The following is a 24,935-nucleotide window of genomic DNA, read 5'->3' on the forward strand; positions in this document are numbered from 1 at the left end:
ACGTTCCCTGTTGCTTCAGTTTCAATATAATCACTAAAAATGACATAGTGAAGATTATCATATTATTTTGCTTTATTAACAAAAATGTCACACAGACAAACCTTGATTTATTACTGTTTGTGAGTAGACTTCAATCGCAGTTTGAAGACTTTTTCTGCTGAGAAAATAGAACATAATTTGACTAATGCCATAATAAGATTTACAAATGAATTATATATATATATATATATATATATTTCATGTTCAAATATTATAGTTATATATCTTATAACTATATCTGTTGTGGTTTGCCCTGGAGTTATCTGTATTTTGATGCTAATTCCACTGCCCCAAGGACAGCTGCCCTGTCACATACTCCGGACTCAGGTGACTTCACCAGAAACTTCTCCCCATTGAATTTGTAAAATACGGATGAGGGGCAGGTACAGGATAGAAGGAGGCCTGTCATTGGAGGAGAAGTAAGGATGGGTGGGAGAGAAGTTTGAAGGAAAGGGGAGACTGGAATGGAAAGGAGGAAGAGACAGGAGGGAGAGAGAGGGAGAGAGAGGGGGAGAGAGAGAGAAAGAGGGAGAGAGAGAGAGAGAGAGAGAGAGAGAGAGAGGCCGTGGCAGGACAATATGGTGGGTAACGTTTAGATTACCTGTACCTTTACAGGTTGTTACAAATGTTTGTAAGGGATGGATGTGTATTGGGCTTTGTATGTTTAGGTGGGCAATTATATCTTATCAACTGGTCCAAAGGTTGTTGTGTTGTGTGTTCTTTTATGTCACGGTTTGAGTGGAAAGTATGCAGCAGCTGGAGACATTGGGCCACGGAGTTGGGATGTGTTTCTGCCAAGATATCTATCTTGGGGCACCATGGTGCCGACCTAATGGAGATAAAAAGCAACCCTACATTTTTTATTTTTTATATTTTTACAAGAACATATATCTGTTAAGATATATATTATCTTATATCTGCTATAGCAGATATAAGATATTGACACTGATACTCTATATATCACCATATTATTTGTGCTACAACTTCCACTATTCTTTAAAGCAATAGCTGTCCATTTAACAATGTAAAAAATGTATGGGTTTGGAGCTTAGATCTGCATTCACACAGGCTGAGTATTCCTTGTCCAAAATGCTCAGAAACAGAAGTGTTTCTGATTTTTCTCAGATTTTGAAATATTCTTTTATATATACTTATAGCTTATACTATAAAATAGATACTTATAATAATATATATGGGCTGGGACACAGGTCAAAACATAAGATTCACTTATTTTTCATGTGTATTTTATGCACATAACCTGAAAATAATTTCATATGCTATTCAAATTAAATTAACTTATTTACATGTGCATGTGTAATTATGTGTGGTGCAGGTGCAGAGGTCAGAGGACAGCCTGCTGGAGTGTCTTCTTTCTGTCTGTCATGTTCGTTCCAGAGGTTAAACTCAGGTCACCAGTTTTGACAACATGAGTCTTTACCCACTGAGTCAACTTACCAGCCCAGTATGATTATTTTTAGTGTGCCTGAATTTTAAAAATCTTCCCTCATACATTTCATCTGAACACAGCTTCTCCTCCCTCCACTACTCCCAGTTACCCACACATACTTCCCCATCCCCCAGATCCACTGCTCCTCCATCTCCCTTCAGAAAGGAGCAGTCCTCCCAGTGATGTCAAATAAACACAGCATAAGAAGTTACAATAAGAATAAGTACAAACCCTCATCTCAAGATATGCCTGCATATTTATTGCATTGCCTTGTGAGGCAATATGAAGGATTTTGCACTTGTCATGTCATGTCAGTGCTAAAATTTCAGATTTTAGAGCATTTTTTAATTTTGAAGTTTTATATCAGGGGTGTTCAGCCTGTTCAAATCTGGGTGATATGAACTATTTAAAATCCGATCTCCACATCCCTGTGCAACTATTCTAAACATTATGCCACCTTGTGAGTACACCTCTGGACCACAGATCAGGGCAAGAAAGGAAGCAAGAAAACAGACAATGCTTCTAGGGCCTTTCACCATAACACGAATCTGCACACTCATGCTCATTAGGAGGCAGAGTTTGACAAGTTCACATCTTTGTGTTTTCACTCATCTAGGTGTTTCTGCTGTTTAAATTATCACCTGATTCTAAGTAGTATGTGTCATTAGTATCCATAGTGACTCAACCCACACACCTTTGTGTCATTTGAACAATTGACATTTTTCTCTCTCTCTCTGAATTTAAACACACACACACACACACACACACACACACACAACACACAACACACACAAAGTTTTTGACTTTTGTTTTGAGGACATCAAGCAGATTTGGAGAATACTTTTCTGAGGTTGAATGTCGTTAATCAAGAAAGTAAGCGTTGAAAGTCGCTAAACGACAGGGGCGCTCTTGTGTTCTCAGTCCCCCTTCCCAGCCAGAGCTGTATTGTTGCAGCAATGCTGAGAGTCACCGCACAAAGGGGCAGGCGCTTTACATGAGTTCTGTGGGAGAGGCTCGCCAGCGTTTTCACTAGATTCGCTCATGATCAGTTTTTAATGGTTAAAGAAATATCAGAAAGGAGTGACAGAGACGCCTCCATGGTTAAGGGTGCATGTGGCCTCTGCAGAGGAAGTCAGCTTGGTTCCCAGCACCCGTATCTGGCAGTTTATAACTGCCTGTAACTTCAGTTCCAGAGGATCCAACTCCTCTGGCTTCCTCGGACACCTGCAGTCAGTCATACGCACACACCCACACGCAAACAAAATGCACATTGGAAAAAAAAAAAAACCTCTTGAAAAAGAAATGTGAAAAAGTAGTTCTGTTTAGTACATATTATATTTTGAAGTGTTGCTATAAGCATTTTATATACATTGTGATATTTTGTTCTAAAATAATGAACAAAGGCAGGTGAGATGGCTCAGAGGGTTAGGGCTCTTGCCGGCAAGCTCAGCAATCTGAGTTCAGTCTGCAGAACCTACATAGTGGAAGGAGAAAACTGAATCCTATATACAAATGTGCACACACACACACACTCACACACACACACTCACACACACACTCACACACTCACACACTCACACACACACTCACACACTCACACTCACACACAGTCACACACTCACACACACACAGACACTCACACACACTCACACTCTCACACACGCTCACACTCACACACACTCACACACACAGACACACATACACACACTCACACACACAGACACACACACACACTCACACACACAGACACACACACTCACACACACACTCACACACACTCACACACACATTCACACACACACACACTCACACACACATACACACATTGCAAAATGATCCATCAGTAACATTTCTATTCCTTTTCTCATAACTAGAAAACTTGATATGCACAAAGCTAAGTGACTTGCTTAAGGTCACAAACCCAGAGAGTGTTGTCTGTAGTGACCTTGGAGCCATCACGTGAAAGATGTTGTTAGAAGTGCTCTTTTTATTTCATAATTTCTTCCATTCTTTTTTTTTACATTTTTAATTTAAATGGAAAAAAACATAAAAATGTGTATGTTTACGGCTCCATGTAATATACGTGTACTAAAAATATACTGCTCAGATCAGAGGAAACGTATCTATATCTCCTAGCACTTGCTATTCTTTTATGTTATTCAAAAGCCATTTGCTTAGCATTTGGGGAATGTTTTTACACATACTTTTATCCATATTTGTCTACCTTGTGGTAGCACATCAGGGCATTCATCTTCCTACTTTATAACCCAATGATGGAACCTTTCCTCGGTCCTCCCTGCTCCCTGCTCTCCTCAACCACTGACGGCCACCACTCCATTCCAACTTCTATGAGATCAACTTTTTCATATGTCACACATGAGTAAGATGGCCTAAAGGGTTTGTCTTTCTTTCTCTCTCTCTCTCTCTCTCTCTCTCTTTCTCTCTCTCTCTCTCTTTCTTTCTTTCTTTTTCTTTTTTCTTTTTTTGATCTATGTAAAGGAGCCATAGAACAGTGGGTTTAAGCTGGAAGGAGCACCCTGGGCCATGATGAGACTGTTTACATGGGAAGAAAAAGCCATAAACAGTGGCGAGAGTTGTTAAACTTGAAAGAAAACCAAAGCAGAGAGAGTCCTGGAGAGATTGAATGCCAATGAGTCAAGGCATTAGGAGGTGACAAATGTTGAGGTTGGCTGTGGGAAGGGAAATGCAAAACGGGAAGAAAAATTTACATGTTTGTTAACAGAATTTTTGGGAAGTGTCTCTCTCTGGTAACCTCACTTTTCCCTACCAACAAGGAATGAGGACTTCTGCTGGTAAACAAGGGTGTGTGTGTTGTGAAGTCTACATTTTAAAGATGGGGATAGAGGAAGTTTAAACTGTTCGTTGTATAGAGAATAACGCCTCCGTGAGCTGACTCCATTCGGTACATGTGATGTGGCTGTGCGGTTTCCTCCAGCAGCACTTAGAAATGCTGTGTGGGCAGAGAAGACAGACAGCTGGGTGGGGCTCTGAAAGGCTGTCATGTGTGGGAGGAAACAAGTTAGAAATATTGATAAGACGGGGATGAAGTGGTAACCCATAAGGTGTAGACTCTATCGGGAGGAAAGACAACAGGGATATCAAGAGACTGGGAAGCCTCAGGGAGTGGGGAGGTCTGGGGGGAGGGCAGGGACATCCCCTGGATGTGGGGGTAGGGGAAGGGGGAAAGAGATGTGGGATATGGAACAGAAAGAGGTAGACTGGGAGGGGGATAAAGTCTGGACTGTAAAAAAAGATCAATTTAAAAAAAAGCACTACAAAAACAAACATACATACATACATACATACATACATACATACATACATACATACATACATACAGTGAGGAAGTGAAGAAGGCCTGGGAGTATGCTTGAGACACGAAGAGAGTTGCACACTGCTGGCTGCAGGACAGTTTAACTATGTTAGGAGATAATTAACAGTACAGATTTTTAACATAAGCCTCACAAGGTAGCAAGTAGGTCTAGATTATGACAACTTTAGGGTATCATGCTGGGAAAGGGGGTTATCTCTGGAAATGAGAAGATAGACTGAGGAAGCAGGCAAATGGATGGTGCCTTACTTGGCTGCCATAGTGAGATGTCACACAGAGGCTCATTTAAACAGTAAGTATGTGTTTCTCGTACATGCCAACAGGCTTGACTTGAGGCTAATGTCCTTGTCTCATAAGTGGTCAGATTCTCTTGTGCCTTCTCATGGTCTTTCCTCTGTGAGTGCGTGTGTCTGTTCTTTCAATGAATCTAGTTACATTCAATATTCAGTTAATAGAAAATCACAATGAATTCACTTAACTGTAGCTTTGGAAGGTCCTTACCTAAAACTAACCCCCAGTCTGAGTTGTTGGGACATTTGCTCACAATAAGCTGGGTGAGCATATGAATTTGAGGATATAAGATTCAATCTATAGTTAGAAGACCTTCCAGAGAAGAGTCACCAGAATGATGGGAACTTGCAGAGCAGAGATAAGGAAGCTGAATAAGGTTCCAGACTCTTCCAAAACGAAAATAACTCATCAACTTTCTACTGTTTCATTAAAGCTGTGGGTCCTTTCATTCCATTTAAGATTCCAAACCATTTTCATCTCCCAATGTTTGGAGGTTTTTTGCTTGTTTTTTTGTTTTCACAGATCCACAGTGTTTTTTTGGCATAGTGTTAATTTTTGTCTTTTTACTAGGTTTGGCTTTAACATGCCCTGTCCCTTCAGGTGTGATTTCTCAATGGCTGCAGCAGATGGTGAGGTGAAGGGTTCCTAACCATCATGCCCCATGTCTGAAATATCCATCTCAAACAATAGCGGAAGAAGGGAGGACCCACCCTTACCCTACAGCTGGATTCTTTGACACACTGAACACAGAGAAGTTACAAAACAATCTACAACATACTCTGCTAGAGCTTTCCCCTTCTCTGCCCTTCTTTGTCACAATAAAAAATAGCATCTACCACTTATTCAATAAAACATTGAACCAGTAATTATGCTTTGTGCTCTGTATCCGTTACACTGTGTAATACTAATAGTGACCCTGAATAATGAAAAGGTTGGGGTATCTGCTCAGAGTCATATGGATAGTAAGTGTCAAAGTCAGCCTAACTATAGATCACTGTTTTTAATCTCAGTGTTTCAACTATGGAGATAAAATGTGCCCAGAGACAAGACTGGGTTGCCAGTCTCACTTCCTTCCAAAGTTCTTGTGACTTGATGTAGAAAGTACAAGAAAAGGAGCACAGTGTGTCTCAGCAGACACTTCTATCTCCAGTTACTGTAAACCCAGGCTTTCCACTTCTTTCGGGTCCGAGAACAGTTGGCCCGTCCTCCTTCAAGAGGCAGAGGTTGGTCAGGCCACAAGCAGCTTCCTCAATCTGCATCAACTTGGCTGTGGAAATGGGTAATTTCCTCATAAGTTTTAGCAACAGATTATCTGTTGGGTTTTCTTTTTAATGTATAACAGTGTAAGGTTTTGTCTTTGTCAGTAAATTTTATAAAGATTCTAGCAGGAGTTTGAGAACACGGAAAGAGGGGCTGTTGAATTCTACACCACTAAATCATAGGATCCCCTACACCACCTCACTTGCTTTGATAGCCCTCTCCTGGAACTGGCAAGATGGCTCAGTAGATAAAAGCACTTGCCACACAGGCTGATGACCAGGGTTCAGTCCTCCAAACAGACAGTAGCAAGAGAGAACAAGCTCCCTAAAGTATCCTTTGAGAAAGAGAGAGAGAGAGAGAGAGAGAGAGAGAGAGAGAGAGAGAGAGAGAAACAGAGACAGAGATACAGAGACATGAGACAAAGTAAACACCTTTTATTACATTCTCCATTATCTCACGAAATTATTGGTGCCTTTGACAATCTGATGTTTGACATAGCTGAGCTGATTCCAGGAGGGATATTAATGTTGAAATATACTGAGGATCCACCTACACATTTATTAAGTAGGCTTTTCCTCTTTGCAGGTAATTTGGGCCTCAGAGGCTTGGAAGCAGTCTGGCAGAGTACAAAAGGTAATTCTCTGCTATAGAAATCTGCTTGTGTCACTCTCGCTTCGTTCAGTGTGGGTTTAATAACCAAAATTCACGAAGCACAAAAGATTCACCATGAACGATGACAAACTCCGACTCTGTCTGCATTTACTTTCTTGCAATTCCTAAAAGCCACTCTTCCTTTGTAAAGATAGGAAAAGGACTCTGTCACGCAAAACACCTTCATTTTACCTACTGATCCTCCAAATGAACGCCAGCTGCTGAGGAAAACCTACCACAAGTCAGCCGCAGGCATCAGCAACTTCCTTTGCTGTTCACAGGAGATGTTCAGTCGGTGGAGACTTTCTTCTTGCTGTGCACACATCTCACATGGTATACACAATGTACATTTACTCTCTAAGGTATATGGAGGCTGTCTATGATTGGCTATTCCCTATCAACTATCATGGCTATTCATTCTGTAAAAATAATAAAAATTATGTATATATAAATTAATAAACATATAACAAAAATTTTAAGCAGGAAATTTTTATTTGCCCTTTAAATTCTTAGTATTTTGACACATTTTGCTGCTAAATAAAACTGTTTTTAATTTAAGCTAAGAAAACTAATTGGTAGCAGATACTAAAAGTTCTTGTAAGTTGTTTCAAGTGTTAGTTCTGGGAATAGCGTTTTTATAGTTTTTCATATTGATTTGCCTCTGAGACAAACCGCAACAAGAAAGCAGGTGATAAGCCTTTGTTAGTGCCTCTGGGAGAAAATGCTGTAACTACAGACTACTGTTGATAAACAGATTTTGAATTAATTAGTTCTGCATAATTATGTGAGACATCAACTCTCTAAAACCAAATGCAACTGGTCTTAGACTGCCTTACATACAAAAAAAAGAAGAGAAAAGGGTGTCTTACAACTGCTCTTCTTAAGAAAGATTTAAAGGTTGGGCTTAATAGTGTGACAATGACTGATGTTTTTAAAAGACGTGTTTTGTTAAAACATTGCATTATCACTCGCATTATGAAATGGGATACAAAGGTTTGCCTTGTATGAATTGCTACCATCCGCGACAGAACTGGGACGGGGAGATGCTAATCTCCTGCCCGAGTGACTTCCCGAGAAAACTGCCCAATGCTTTTAAGAGTTTTGAGCCAGGACAGGTGGCACAGGGCCTTAATGCCAGCTACTTAGGTACCAGAAGTGCCAAGGACCAACCTTAGCTTAAAGAAGGGTTTTGAGAAAAGGGGTGTTTGAGAGCTGCATAATGAACAACTCAAAGTCAAATTGTGGGTTACAAGCTGAAGAAAGCCTATATCCTGCTCTAGCCAGTTTTCCAAACTGCTCCCTCTCTCTTTCTCTGTATTCAGCTAGACAGCCTTCTCTTGCTGTTCTAAAATCTCTCTGGATAGCTCCTCTCTTGCAGGTCAAAAGCTTAGTCATTTATTTACATATCAATCAGTCATTACTCCAAGTTCCCTTTTGATTATCCCATGGATGAGTATCCCATAATCCCAGCCATCTGATTCTTAGAAAAAGTGAAGTGGAATCTCAGGGTTGTTTTGATTTGCATTTCCCTGATGACTAAGGATGTTGAACATTTCTTTAAGTACTTCTCAGTCATTTGATATACCTCAGCTGAGAATTCTTTGTTTAGCTCTGCACCCCATTTTTAATAGGGTTATTTGGCTCTCTGGACTCTAATTTCTTGAGTTCTTTGTATATATTGGATATTAGCCGCTATCAGATGTAGGATTGGGAAAGACCTTTTCCCAATCTGTTGGTTGCCGTTTTGTCCCAACAACAGTGTTCTTTGCTTTACAGAAGCTTTGCATTTTTCTAAGGTCCCATTTTTCAATTCTGGATTTGAGAGCATAAGACATTGGTGCTTTGTTCACAAAAGTTTCCCCTATGCCCATGTGATCGAGACTCTTCCTCATTTTTTCTACTATTAGTTGAATGTACCCGGTTTGATGTGAAGGTCCTTGATCCACTTGGACTTAAGCTTTGTACAGGGTGATAAGAATGGATTGATCTGCATTCTTCTACATGCTGACCTCCAGTTGAACCAGAATCATTTGCTGAAAATGCTATCTTTTTTCCACTGGATGGTTTTAGCTCCTTTGTCAAAGATCAAGTGACCATAGGTGTGTGGGTTCATTTTTGGGTCTTCAATTCTATTCCACTGATCTGTCTGTCTCTGTACCAACACCATACAATTTTTACCACTGTTGCTCTGTAATACTGCTTGAGGTCAGGAATGGTGATTCCCCAAGAAGTTCTTTATTGTTGAGGATAATTTTCACTATCCTGGGTTCTTTGTTATTCCAAATGAATTTGCAAATTGCTCTTTCTAACTCTATGAAGGATTGAGTTGGAATTTCGATAGGGATACCATTGAATCTGTAGATTGCTTTTGGCAAAATGGCCATTTTTACTATATCCAATCCTGCCAATCCATGAGCATGGGAGATCTTTCTATCTTCTGAGATCTTCAATTTTTTTCTTCAGAGACTTGAAATTTCTGTCATACAGATCTTTCACTTGCTTGCTTAGAATCACACCGAGGTATTTTATGTTATTTGGGACTATTGTGAAGGGTATCATTTCCCTAATTTCTTTCTCAGCCTGTTTATCCTTTGAGGAGAGGAAGGCTAGTGATTTGTTGAGTTAATACCCAGCCACTTTGCTGAAGTTGTTTATCAAGCTTAGTAGTTCTCTGGCGGAACCTTTGGTGTCACTTAAGTATACTATCATATCATCTGCAAATAGTGATATTTTGACTTCTTCCTTTCCAATTTATATCCCCTTGACCTCCTTTTGTTGTCTGATTGCTCTGGCTAGGACTTCGAGTACTATACTGAATAAGTAGGGAGAGAGTGGGCAGCCTTGTCTAGTCCCTGATTTTAGTGGGATTGCTTCAAGTTTCTCTCCATTTAGTTTAATGTTATCTACTGGTTTGCTGTATATTGCTTTTACTATATTTAGGTATGGCCCTTGAATTCCTGATCTTTCCAAGACTTTTATCATGAAGGGGTGTTGAATTTTGTCAAATGATTTCTTGGCATCTAATGAAATGTTCATGTGGTTTTTTTTCTTTGAGTTTGTTTACATAGTGGATTACGTTGATGGATTTCCATATATTGAACTATCCCTGCATTCCTAGGATGAAGCCTACTTGATCATGATAGATGATCATTTCGATGTGTTCTTTGATTCAGTTTGCGAGAATTTTATTGGGTACTTTTGCAATGATATTCATAAAGGAAATTGGTTTGAAGTTCTCTTTCTTTGTTAGGTCTTTGTGTGGTTTAGGTGTAAGTGTAATTGTGGCTTCATAGAAGGAATTGGGTAGTGTTCCTTCAGTTTCTATTTTGTGGAATAGTTTGGACAAAAAAGACAGCAAACACATTTTTTTTTAAACAATGCAAAAGAATTCAAAGATTCGACTACCTTTGTAAACTTAGCTGGGTCAGACCTTACCCTGTGATCACCACTCCCTAAATCTCTTTATTTCCTTCCTTAGTATCTTTCTAACAAACTGGCTTACAGTGCAGCTTCCTTTAGATCTGTGAAGCTTTTTTTTTTTTTACATTTTATTTTATTTTTTATTAACTTGAGTATTTCTTATATACATTTTGAGTGTTATTCCCTTTCCTGGTATCCGGGCAAACATCCCCCTCCCCCCTCCCCTTCCTTATGGGTGTTCCCCTCCCAACCCTCCCCCCATTGCCGCCCTCCACCCACCAGTCTAGTTCACTGGGGGTTCAGTCTTAGCAGGACCCAGGGCTTCCCCTTCCACTGGTGCTCTTACTAGGATATTCATTGCTACCTATGAGGTCAGAGTCCAGGGTCAGTCCATGTATAGTCTTTAGGTAGTGGCTTAGTCCCTGGAAGCTCTGGTTGCTTGGCATTGTTGTACATATGGGGTCTCGAGCCCCTTCAAGCTCTTCCAGTTCTTTCTCTGATTCCTTCAACGGGGGTCCTATTCTCAGTTCAGTGGTTTGCCGCAGGCATTCGCCTCTGTATTTGCTGTATTCTGGCTGTGTCTCTCAGGAGCGATCTACATCCGGCTCCTGTCGGTCTGCACTTGTTTGCTTCATCCATCTTGTCTAATTGGGTGGCTGTATATGTATGGGCCACATGTGGGGCAGGCTCTGAATGGGTGTTCCTTCAGTCTCTGTTTTAATCTTTGCCTCTCTCTTCCCTGCCAAGGGTATTCTTGTTCCCCTTTTAAAGAAGGAGTGAAGCATTCACATTTTGATCATCCGTCTTGAGTTTCGTTTGTTCTAGGGATCTAGGGTAATTCAAGCATTTGGGCTAATAGCCACTTATCAATGAGTGCATACCAGGTATGTCTTTCTGTGATTGGGTTAGCTCACTCAGGATGATATTTTCCAGTTCCAACCATTTGCCTACGAATTTCATAAACTCGTTTTTGATAGCTGAGTAATATTCCATTGTGTAGATGTACCACATTTTCTGTATCCATTCCTCTGTTGGAGGGCATCTGGGTTCTTTCCAGCTTCTGGCTATTATAAATAAGGCTGCAATGAACATAGTGGAGCACGTGTCTTTTTTATATGTTGGGGCATCTTTTGGGTATATGCCCAAGAGAGGTATAGCTGGATCCTCAGGCAGTTCAATGTCCAATTTTCTGAAGATCCTCCAGACTGATTTCCAGAATGACTGTACCAGTATGCAATCCCACCAACAATGGAGGAGTGTTCCTCTTTCTCCACATCCTCGCCAGCATCTGTTGTCCCCTGAGTTTTTGATCTTAGCCATTCTCACTGGAGTGAGGTGAAATCTCAGGGTTGTTTTGATTTGCATTTCCCTTATGACTAAAGATGTTGAACATTTCTTTAGGTGTTTCTCAGCCATTCGGCATTCCTCAGCTGTGAATTCTTTGTTTAGCTCTGAACCCCATTTTTTAATAGGGTTATTTGTTTCCCTGCGGTCTAACTTCTTGAGTTCTATGTATATTTTAGATATAAGGCTTCTATCTGTTGTAGGATTGGTAAAGATCTTTTCCCAATCTGTTGGTTGCCGTTTTGTCCTAACCACAGTGTCCTTTGCCTTACAGAAGCTTTGCAGTTTTATGAGATCCCATTTGTCGATTCTTGATCTTAGAGCGTAAGCCATTGGTGTTTTGTTTAGGAAATATTTTCCAGTGCCCATGTGTTCCAGATGCTTCCCTAGTTTTTCTTCTATTAGTTTGAGTGTGTCTGGTTTGATGTGGAGGTCCTTGATCCACTTGGACTTAAGCTTTGTACAGGGTGATAAGCATGGATCGATCTGCATTCTTCTACATGTTGACCTCCAGTTGAACCAGCACCATTTGCTAAAAATGCTATCTTTTTTCCATTTGATGGTTTTGGCTCCTTTGTCAAAAATCAAGTGACCATAGGTGTGTGGGTTCATTTCTGGGTCTTCAATTCTATTCCATTGGTCTATCTGTCTGTCTCTGTACCAATACCATGCAGTTTTTATCACTATTGCTCTGTAATACTGCTTGAGTTCAGGGATAGTGATTCCCCCTGAAGTCCTTTTATTGTTGAGGATAGCTTTAGCTATCCTGAGTTTTTTGTTATTCCAGATGAATTTGAAAATTGTTCTGTCTAACTCTTTGAAGAATTGGATTGGTATTTTGATGGGGATTGCATTGAATCTGTAGATTGCTTTTGGTAAAATGGCTATTTTTACTATATTACTCCTGCCAATCCATGAGCATGGGAGATCTTTCCATCTTCTGAGGTCTTCTTCAATTTCCTTCTTCAGTGTCTTGAAGTTCTTATTGTACAGATCTTTTACTTGCTTTGTTAAAGTCATACCGAGGTACTTTATATTATTTGGGTCTATTATGAAGGGTGTCGTTTCCCTAATTTCTTTCTCGGCTTGTTTCTCTTTTGTATAGAGGAAGGCAACTGATTTATTTGAGTTAATTTTATACCCAGCCACGTTGCTGAAGTTGTTTATCAGCTTTAGTAGTTCTCTGGTGGAACTTTTGGGATCACTTAAATATACTATCATATCATCTGCAAATAGTGATATTTTGACTTCTTCTTTTCTGATCTGTATCCCCTTGACCTCCTTTTGTTGTCTGATTGCTCTGGCTAGAACTTCAAGAACTATATTGAATAAGTAGGGAGAGAGTGGGCAGCCTTGTCTAGTCCCTGGTTTTAGTGGGATTGCTTCAAGTTTCTCTCCATTTAGTTTAATGTTAGCAACTGGTTTGCTGTATATGGCTTTTACTATGTTCAGGTATGGGCCTTGAATTCCTATTCTTTCCAGGACTTTTATCATGAAGGGGTGTTGAATTTTGTCAAATGGTTTCTCAGCGTCTAATGAAATGATCATGTGGTTTTGTTCTTTCAGTTTGTTTATATAATGGATCACGTTGATGGTTTTCCGTATATTAAACCATCCCTGCGTGCCTGGGGTGAAGCCTACTTGGTCATGGTGGATGATTGTTTTGATGTGCTCTTGGATTCAGTTTGCCAGAATTTTGTTGAGTATTTTTGCGTCGATATTCATAAGGGAAATTGGTCTGAAGTTCTCTTTCTTTGTTGTGTCTTTGTGTGGTTTAGGTGTAAGAGTAATTGTGGCTTCGTAGAAGGTATTCGGTAGTGATCCATCTGTTTCAATTTTGTGGAATAGTTTGGATAATATTGGTATGAGGTCTTCTATGAAGGGTTGATAGAATTCTGCACTAAACCCGTCTGGACCTGGGCTCTTTTTGGTTGGGAGACCTTTAATGACTGCTTCTATTTCCTTAGGAGTTATGGGGTTGTTTAACTGGTTTATCTGTTCCTGATTTAACTTCGATACCTGGTATCTGTCTAGGAAATTGTCCATTTCCTGAAGATTTTCAAGTTTTGTTGAATATAGGTTTTTATAGTAAGATCTGATGATTTTTTGAATTTCCTCTGAATCTGTTGTTATGTCTCCCTTTTCATTTCTGATTTTGTTAATTTGGACGCACTCTCTGTGTCCTCTCGTTAGTCTGGCTAAGGGTTTATCTATCTTGTTGATTTTCTCAAAGAACCAACTTTTGGTTCTGTTGATTCTTTCTATGGTCCTTTTTGTTTCTACTTGGCTGATTTCAGCTCTGAGTTTGATTATTTCCTGTCTTCTACTCCTCCTGGGTGTATTTGTTTCTTTTTGTTCTAGAGCTTTTAGGTGTGCTGTCAAGCTGCTGACATATGCTCTTTCCTGTTTCTTTCTGCAGGCACTCAGGGCTATGAGTTTTCCTCTTAGCACAGCTTTCATTGTGTCCCATAAGTTTGGGTATGTTGTACCTCCATTTTCATTAAATCTAAAAAGTTTTTAATTTCTTTCTTTATTTCTTCCTTGACCAGGTTATCATTGAGTAGAGCATTGTTCAATTTCCAAGTATATGTGGGCATTCTTCCTTGATTGTTATTGAAGACCAGTTTTAGGCCGTGGTGGTCCGATAGCACGCATGGGATTATTTCTATCTTTCTGTACCTGTTGAGACCCGTTTTTTGACCAATTATATGGTCAATTTTGGAGAAAGTACCATGAGGAGCTGAGAAGAAGGTATATCCTTTTGCTTTAGGATAGAATGTTCTATAAATATCCGTTAAGTCCATTTGGCTCATGATTTCTCTTAGTCTGTCTACATCTCTGTTTAATTTCTGTTTCCATGATCTGTCCATTGATGAGAGTGGGGTGTTGAAATCTCCCACTATTATTGTGTGAGGTGCAATGTGTGTTTTGAGCTTTAGTAAGGTTTCTTTTACATATGTAGGTGCCCTTGTATTTGGGGCATAGATATTTAGGATTAAGAGTTCATCTTGGTGGATTTTTCCTTTGATGAATATGAAGTGTCCTTCCTTATCTTTTTTGATGACTTTTAGTTGAAAATTGATTTTATTTGCTATTAGAATGGCTACTCCAGCTTGCTTCTTCTGACCATTTGCTTGGAAAGTTGTTTTCCAGCCTTTCACTCTGAGGTAATGTTTGTCTTTGTCTCTGAGGTGTGTTTCCTGTAGGCAGCAGAATGCAGGGTCCTTGTTGCGTATCCAGTTTGTTAATCTATGTCTTTTTATTGGGGAGTTGAGGCCATTGATGTTGAGAGATATTAAGGAATAGTGATTATTGCTTCCCGTTATATTCATATTTGGATGTGAGGTTATGTTTGTGTGCTTTCATTCTCTTTGTTTTGTTGCCAAGACGATTAGTTTCTTGCTTCTTCTAGGGTATAGCTTGCCTCCTTATGTTGGGCTTTACCATTTATTATCCTTTGTAGTGCTGGATTTGTAGAAAGATATTGTGTAAATTTGGTTTTGTCATGGAATATCTTGGTTTCTCCATCTATGTTAATTGAGAGTTTTGCAGGATACAGTAACCTGGGCTGGCATTTGTGTTCTCTTAGGGTCTGTATGACATGAGTCCAGGATCTTCTGGCCTTCATAATTTCTGGCGAAAAGTCTGGTGTGATTCTGATAGGTCTGCCTTTATATGTTACTTGACCTTTTTCCCTTACTACTTTTAATATTCTTTCTTTATTTTGTGCGTTTGGTGTTTTGACTATTATGTGACGGGAGGTGTTTCTTTTCTGGTCCAATCTATTTGGAGTTCTGTAGGCTTCTTGTATGCCTATGGGTATCTCTTTTTTTAGGTTAGGGAAGTTTTCTTCTATGATTTTGTTGAAGATATTTACTGGTCCTTTGAGCTGGGAGTCTTCACTCTCTTCTATACCTATTATCCTTAGGTTTGATCTTCTCATTGAGTCCTGGATTTCCTGTATGTTTTGGACCAGTAGCTTTTTCCGCTTTACATTATCTTTGACAGTTGAGTCAATGATTTCTATGGAATCTTCTGCTCCTGAGATTCTCTCTTCCATCTCTTGTATTCTGTTGGTGAAGCTTATATCTACAGCTCCTTGTCTCTTCTTTTGGTTTTCTATATCCAGGGTTGTTTCCATGTGTTCTTTCTTGATTGCTTCTATTTCCATTTTTAATTCCTTCAACTGTTTGATTGTATTTTCCTGGAATTCTTTCAGGTATTTTTGTGACTCCTCTCTATGGGATTCTACTTGTTTATTTATGATTTCCTGATATTCTTTCAGGGATTTTTGTGTCTCCTCTCTATGGGCTTCTACTTGTTTATTTATGTTTTCCTGGAATTCTTTCAGGCATTTTTGCGATTCCTCTCTGTAGGCTTCTACTTGTTTATTAATGTTTTCCTGTGTTTCTCTAAGGGAGTTCTTCACGTCTTTCTTGAAGTCCTCCAGCATCATGATCAAATATGATTTTGAAACTAGATCTTGCTTTTCTGGTGTGTTTGGACATTCCATGTTTGTTTTGGTGGGAGAATTGGGCTCCGATGATGCCATGTAGTCTTGGTTTCTGTTGCTTGGTTTCCTGCGCTTGCCTGTCGCCATCAGATTATCTCTAGTGTTACTTTGTTCTGCTATTTCTGACAGTGGCTAGACTGTCCCTATAAGCCTGTGTGTCAGGAGTGCTGTAGACCTGTTTTACTGTTTTCTTTCAGCCAGTTATGGAGACAGAGTGTTCTGCTTTCGTGCGTGTAGTTTTTCCTCTGTACAGGTCTTCAGCTGTTCCTGTGGGCCTGTGTCTTGAGTTCACCAGGCAGGTCACTTGCAGCATACAAGTTGGTCTTACCTGTGGTCCCGAGGCTCAAGTTCGCTCGCCGGGTGCTGCCCACGGGCTCTTTGTGGCGGCAGCAACCAGGAAGACCTGTGCCGCCCCTTCTGGGAGCTTCAGTGCACCAGGGTTCCAGATGGCCTTTGGTGTTTTCCTCTGGCGTCCGAGATGTGTGTGCAGAGAGCAGTCTCTTCTGGTTTCCCAGGCTTGTCTGCCTCTCTGAAGGTTTAGCTCTCCCTCCCACGGGATTTGGGTGCAGAGAACTGTTTATCCAGTCTGTTTCCTTCAGGTTCCGGCGGTGTCTCAGGCAGGGGTCCTGCCGCTCCTGGGCCCTCCCCCACGGGAGCCCAGAGGCCTTATACAGTTTCCTCTTGGGCCAGGGATGTGGGCATGGGTGGGCAGTGTTGGTGGTCTCTTCCGCTCTGCAGCCTCAGGAGTGCCCACCTGACCAGGCGGTGAGGTCTCTTTCCCACGGGGTCTGGGAGCAGAGAGCCTGTGAAGCTTTTTGTACAATTTTATTGCATCCTTATATTTTACTTAGTTGAGAAATTATATATTTTGAGTTCATGTTTTCAGTGTTCTTTCTCACAGCCTTAAGGGCTGTCTTGAAGGTTGCAGCAATCTCCCATTTTGCTGAGACATTAGACACACCCTCGCCTCCCAGACTCATGCTGTTTCTGATTATCATGGAGTCATCAACCTTGACAGAGAGGACATTCCTCAAAAGAGGAATGTGAAAATATGTACATTATTATATAAACAAGCCTTACTCCCACAGTGTACACCCTTTGACACTCAGGCCCATGTCCTGATGTCTCTGTTCCAGGGGCAGGAACCATGCCATTCTGTCCCTTACATGATCAGGCTGGACTCTGCACAAAAGAAAGAAGATCATAGGTTCAAAGCCACCCTGGACTGCATAGTCAGATCCTATCTCAAAATAAAAGGTAAAGATGAAAATAAGACTGCAGTTATAGCCCAGTAGTAAGATGCTTGCTTAGTATGCACAGGCCCTAGATTCAATCCTTAGTACTACCAAAGGGAGAGTAACTTTTCTACACATTTATAACATGGAAAGAAAGTGGGAATGGTGGGAATGGTAAAGGGAGGGAAGGAGGAGGAAGAGGGAAAGAGGAGGGAGGGAGGAAACAATATTATGAACATTTCCTAAAATGAATAGAAGGCAACTAAAATATTTCTCAAAGATATAAAAAGTGGATAAATACATAACAAAACAACACAAAATATTTAATACGGTAAGAGTTCCACTATTAAGACAATTATGGTTAATAGAATTTCATCAAAAAAAGTTCAATTAGATTATTGCATCTGATTTTTAAAGATATTAGCAATGTAAATAAACATAAAAGCAAGAAAATTACTTAAAAGACATTTGGGGTGGAACAGTTTGTCTTGTTGGAAGTTGGCATGTATTGTTAATATATGATACTTTCACAAAATGATTCAGTGAAGGAATACACTGAATATCAATGAAACACAACAGATAGCTCAAAGATAGACCAGACACAATCAAATTTACCCTAGGGACATAATTTGTATCAAGAAATATTTGCTTTAGTATTTCATTATAATGAAACTTTTTAAAAAGCCAAGCTTTGCTGAGCACACACCTATAGTTATAGTATCTGGAACAAGGAGTTAGGAGGATTAGGAGTTCAAAGTCTTCCTAAATTACACACAGTTGTAGCCTGGGACACATGGCATGTATTCTTAAAAAGAAAAGGAAAATTTGAAATAGCCAGTTAAAACACTTCTTAAACAATGAAGGCATAGCTATATTGATGGCAGAATGCTAGTAAGATAATTAAAAGTATATTTTTAAAAAAACAAATGTGTAGAAAAAATGGTCATGAGAAAAACAATAAGAAAATATGTGTTTGGCCAAATGGTATAGACCTGCAGTGCCAGCTACTAATAAAGATGAGGCAGGGGGATTCAGGTACAAGGTCAGTCTTAGTAACTTAACATGTTACCCGTGTGTGTGTGTGTGTGTGTGTGTATGTGTGTGTGTGTGTGTGTGTGTATGTGTGTATGTGTGTGTGTGTATGTGTGTGTATGTGTGTGTGTATGTGTGTGTGTATGTGTGTGTGTATGTGTGTGTGTATGTGTGTATATGTATGTGTGTGTATGTGTGTGTGTGTGTTTGACATTTTTGAATTTAAAGATCTCTTTATTTGTGTGTGTGTGTGTACATCAATGTCACATGTATGCACAGTCCTCAGAACAGAGGAGGGTGTGTAATTCTCCAGAGTCAGAAACACAAGAAGTTATGAAGTCCCATGCTGTGGATGCTTGAAACCAGACACAGGACCTCTGGAAGAGCAGCACGTGCTTCTAACTGCTAAGCTGTCTCTCCAACCCTTTAACAAAAATCTTAAGGAAATATATGAAATTATTGACATCATATGTGTTTGATACAGCTGTGCTACTTTTCACGGCTGTTTATACTTTTCTAAATTTCAATAATTTCTGGCACCTAAGAGACCTATACCAATCTTCCCTTCAATGAAATAGAAATATAAATGAGAAAGTTTGAAGCATGCTGATTTTATTTCATCTTTGCAGTTACTTTATGGCTATGCAATTCTATTTATACTGAGTTCAGCAACTTCAAATGCAAAGTCAGCCTCCTCTGTTCCTTCAAATTCCAGAGAGCCAGATGCTGTCTTTTCCTTTGGGTACTGCATGATTCACAAATAACCCGCCAGGAGCATTCGAATAAGCCACAGCCAATGTAAGGTAATAATAATTTACCCTTCTTCCCAGCTGCCATACAATTACATTAAGTCTATGTTATACATCGCAGTAGAAGCTACTATTCTATAGCAGAATACCACTGGTGTTCTCAATACCAGAATATTAAATGAAGGAAATTAATGGTATATATTTGTATCATTTCAAAGTCATTTAGCTTGAAACTGACAGATAATTCCTAATTCCAAATCTATCTAATTAATAAAAAAAAAAAGGAAATGTGTTATCCCACACAAGAAGTCTGGAGCATGGCTGGGGGGCTCCAGGAAATCTGAGCAATGGCTGGGTGGTCACGCCTCTTTACTCAGACACTGTTAGTTTCAGATTGATTTCCAGGCTGGTTCTCTCCCTGGGATCAGGGAGGCTATGTGATTTTGTTTATAAAAATTCAAAAGGCATAAAATACACCGTTTCTTACTCTGTCTCCTTAGAAGCAAGGAGACTTCTCACAGATGCCTCATCGGTCCACTGGCCTCTCTTTGGCCATGTCAGAATCATGCAGCCATTTTAAACCACAGCAAGGAGAAGGAAACTGACATAAGCGTAGATCAGGTAGGCTCAGTTCCTCTGAAGCATTGAGTGGGTACTCAATGAACACACATACTGGTGTGGGGGAAAGGGCGGGGGCAGTGGAGGCTGTAAGGTAGTGCATGTGGCATGCATGATAAGTGTGCAGTGAAGCTCGTTTGGACCCTCCACATTGTTAACTATAGTGAAGCCTGTGATGGATGCTAAGGGTGAAGTGGAAAGGACCAATCCTTTCTCTTTCGGGATCTGAAGGTTTAGGAGGTAAGCTGCACAATCACTCAGGCAGTTACAATGCTGTGCTAAAATTATGGGGTCACAAACACTCTTTGGATGGGTGACTTAATCAGTTTTGATTCACAAAGGAAGCTCCATATCATTTGGTCCAGAATGAGAAGGACACGTCCCTCCTTGTGACAACTGAGAAGATGACGTATCTGAAGCATTACTGAGCCTTGAAACTGGAAGTGAAAGCTGAGTCCTACAGGGCCTTGAAGGCTGTGGTAAAGCACACATAGTTCATCCTGGAGTCACTCCAGTAAAAAGGCACAAAGGAGTAAAAGAATCTGCTTGTCCTTTCGGAACATGCCCTCTGTTTTCAGAGTGGACAATAGACCTGATGGACGAAGCCTAGTTGTAGAGAATGCGTCAATGCTCTTCAGTGATCCAGGCTAGAGAGTCACAAACTAAAAGATGATTTAGGCAGCTAAATGTCTACTGGTTGTGTATATGGAGTCTAATGAGGACTCCATATTGGAAATTTGAATCATAAAACATTTAAGTGAAAATGCATAATAAGTAGAATGCCTCTGGGCTCTCTTTTACAAATGTTAGCAATGTAATTAAATTGCTAGTAAATATTCTTATGAGGACCTCAACAAATATTAGTGACTGTGAGATTATCCAACCATTTTTTTTCTATTCTTGCCCAGACGTGATTGGAATGACATGGAAAAAAAGACACAGAAAAAAGGTTTATAAGCAATTTAAACCAATGGTTTTGGATGCAGTGGAAGAAAAAGAGTTATGAACTAAAGACGGTGCTGACACTTAAAGGCTTTCTGTAAAGCTTTCTCTGTTTAGAAATAATACTTACTTAGGATCTTGACCTAACACCTTTCCCCATTTTGCCTTCTGTCTTAGGGTCAGGCATGCTCAGTCTTATAGGCAGTTAAGATCTTTACTGTGCTGATAAACTCCTTTAATTCCAGCCCTTGGAAGACAGAGGCAGACCAACAGGGTCTACAGAGTAAGTTCCAGGCCAGCCAGGGCCACACAGTGAGACCCTGTCTCAAACCCAAACAAATGAACAAACAAATCTTTACTCTTTCCTTGCTTTGTCTCCAACAGAGAAAGATGAGCTCTTGGGTTTATTTGACACAGATTCAAAGATTGCTCTGAAGAGCATAGGAAGAAATATGTTTGATGCTATACAAACGGTATTTTCTCAAGTTAATTGCCTGTTAGAGAATGTTTAGGCAATTTCCAATTTTTTAAATTTTTATTTTATGTGTATGGATATTTTGCCTGCATGCATGTCTGTATGTCCTATGTGTGCCTGGGGCCTATGGAGTCCAGAAGTTATAATATCCTCTGGACCTGGAGTTACCATGGAGCTATGAGCTGCCACGTAGGTATCAGAACCCAAGTCCTCTGAAATGGTAGCCAGTGCTCTTAACCACTGAGCCATCTCTGCAGCCTCCCAATTCTTTGCAAACCCAGATGAATGACCTTGAACATAAATAAATGTTCCCTCTCCCAACTTCCTCAAGAAAATTCCCCCAAATCAAATTATTGAGTCAAATACTGAATGTTAGCAAGTTTTCCATACACTGTTGTCATGTGTCTATTTTCAGGAAGTCTGTACTGATAATAGACCCACATTGTGTAGTTTATAACCATCTAAGAGTAAATTACTAATATTTTCCCTCTCATAAATACCCCATCTCCTTTACTAGTTACAGAGTTAGCAGTCAGCTTCCTTAATCTGTGACAGTGACCAGGAAGTTTCTAAAGATATCCTAGGTGATATAAACATTCCTTGCCACCTTCTTTTTCAGATTACTGCCAAACTATCACTTAGCTTAGAATCTCTGAGAGGAACTGGAGCTACCACTCCCTCCTGAGAAGCTAAAACCAGAAGCTAAAACAAAATTGGTGATATTTCTCAGTTCTAGCTCCGGAACATCTTTAAGAAGCAACTAGGACACAGCAGCCATCAGGCAGGGGTGAGGAAGAATTTCTAGACTCTCTTCTGTCTTCATTTCTTCTCTTACCCCTATTCTTTGAAGTGGGCAGTTCCCATTTATAATGTGTTGGCTCACATTACATATACTGCTATTAAGGTATAGCTTCAAAGTTCTAGCACCTACTCCAATCTCCCCAGTCACTGCACTTTCTCCTTGGGAATCCATAGGTGTCACAGTGTAAAGAAGACAGAAATGCCTGTATAAACCGTCAGCTCAAACCAGCTGAGAATATTTTGCTCAGCTGACTATGTTGCTTTCTGTGGTTTAAACGGCAATAAGTTAAAGACTTTCCTAATAAGGAAGTGTGGCTGGAAACCACTTGTCCTTGCCCCTAGGTCATTGTGAGAAAACAGAGGGAAGAAATAGAACCCAGTAAATTTGGACCGAATATGGAAAGACATTGTCCTGTCTGATGTTATCCAAGATATTATTGCATTCTTGTTTTTCCACTCCAGATTAGTTTATGGAAGCCATGCTTCTTGTCCCCATTAGGGGACAAGCTGCTGCTTCTTCTTCTTCTTCTTCTTCTTCTTCTTCTTCTTCTTCTTCTTCTTCTTCTTCTTCTTCTTCTTCTTCTTCTTCTTCTTCTTCTTCTTCTTCTTCTTCTTCTTCTCCTTCTCCTCCTCCTCCTCCTCCTCCTCCTCCTCCTCCTCCTCCTCCTCCTCCTCCTCCTCCTCCTCCTTCTTCTTCTTCTTCTTCTTCTTCTTCTTCTTCTTCTTCTTCTAGATAAGGTTTTCTTTATCTTTCTTTATCTTACAACGGCAGCTTTTGCCTCACTTCCTGGGTGCCAAAATTACAAGCACGAACCACCACATCTACTGAGGACAAGCCCCCTGAAGGCCACAGCTCTTCGTTTCCTATTGAGGACTTTAGCATTCAGGATGCAAGGACTACGTCTGTAATGTATTCATAAGTGAAGAGGAATAGAAATTCAGGCTGTCCATAACTGAACCCCTTGTTACCTGGCTACCCCCACTGCTCTCAGATCTTACCAACTGTAAGCCTCAGAATATAACTGCATGGCAAGTATGTCAGAGAAAGAACTTTGGAAAGAACATCATGATCTCATCTTTCCCATTAGGATTGTTATCACAGTTTATAAGTATTTCACTACGATTTCTGCCTGGTTGCTACCCCCAAATTCAAAGCAAAAAAGAAACATGGGGGTAGAGAAATGTTTGTCTTTTAGTCGAGATGAACCTATTAAATACTGTGATTCTCAATCAAAATTTCTGTGAAGACTCCAAAATGTGACTGTATAAAGCCTCCCTTTTTATTCTGAGTTTTAAGAAAAGAGATCCTTAAAAGTCATATTTTAGTCCCGCCTCTATCCCTAACAATAGGGATTTTTAACACAATTATATTTCTTTTATTTGATTTGATTTTTTTATTTACATTTCAAATGTTATCCCCTTTCCCAGTTGGACTCAACACAGGGTCCCTAGTGGAGGAGTTAGAGAAAGAATTGAAGGAGCTTAAGGGGTTTGCAACCCCATAGGAAGAACAAGATCAACCAGCCAGGCCCCACCAGAGCTCCCAGGGACTAAACTAGCAAGCAATCATATTTCTAAAAGAACAACACCAGTTTTCTCAGAGAGCCACTGAACCCAGATTTTGTAGTTCAAATTCAGAAGCTCTCTATCTCTGTCTTGTTCTTTTTCCTCGATGTTTGCAGGCTGGACTTGTTACAATTGGGTCACCTCCCTTCGTTCCTTAATTGTACACAACGTCCACTCACCGAAGCATCAGATGCTGTAAGACCACGGTATTCCAGTTCTGACAATTTATCTGCAATTCTTATGTGTTAAATCTCGTCGTTCTGAGACTGTCTGTACTCCCTTGATTATGAATGTGGAGAGAGGCTTGCAGGGTTTGTTTACAATTAAAGATGCCATATGCTCCTCTAAGGAAAAAAGATGCTAATTACCAGGGGAGAAAAATGAGGCATGAAAATATGGAATTGCTGCAGACCTACTATGCCAACAAGCAAGACACCTTCTATTCAATGGGAATAAATGTGACCAATCCATCCCATTGTGGTTTTACATCCAGCTGGATCTGATCAGAATGGGGTAAAGAGTAAGAAAGCCACTTTCTAGGACTTATATATCAAATGTGCAGTGTGACGTGTTTCACATTTTCAGATGAAACTGCTTCAAATGCGTGTTCACATGTAAAGTTATGTAACAGGATTGGAAATTCTAGACGATATGTACAGTCACAACGTAAGCTGAGTATTTACCACTGATTGAGTAAACATTAGAAAGTTCAGTCAGACATTTGTCTTCAGAATAACTGCTGGTGCTTGAATTCTTCAGGTTCCTTTTTTTGTCTTTCCTCCAACTGGTTTGTGACTATAAGTAAGTTTCTGTTTTCAAGGAAAGAACAATATAAAGAGAAAGCAGGCAGCTTTGCACCCAACAACACATTGGCATGAAATGTTGTCACTATAAGTCACACTTTCAAGGATAATGACACCAAGACACTTCCACCGGGGTTACTCATCACCCCAGGTCCTCTCTTCAAACACAGGCAATCACATGGAATTTCCTCAAGAAGAAAACCCTAACAGTCTGACTAATTGATCACCCACGACTATGCAAACAGTGTGATCTGTGCCAGCAGTCTGTACAAGGAGCAGCCCTCGGCAGTGTTAGAGAGCAGACAGCTGGGCAAGTGGATTTCTCCACATTCCCAACAGAACTAAAAAAAGAAAAAGTCTAGGCTTTTAGCAAACGGCTCCTTAATGAGCAAACATT

This window comes from Rattus norvegicus, chromosome 3 (genome assembly GCF_021556685.1).
Source record: "Rattus norvegicus strain SHRSP/BbbUtx chromosome 3, alternate assembly SHRSP_T2T, whole genome shotgun sequence".
NCBI lineage: Eukaryota > Metazoa > Chordata > Mammalia > Rodentia > Muridae > Rattus > Rattus norvegicus.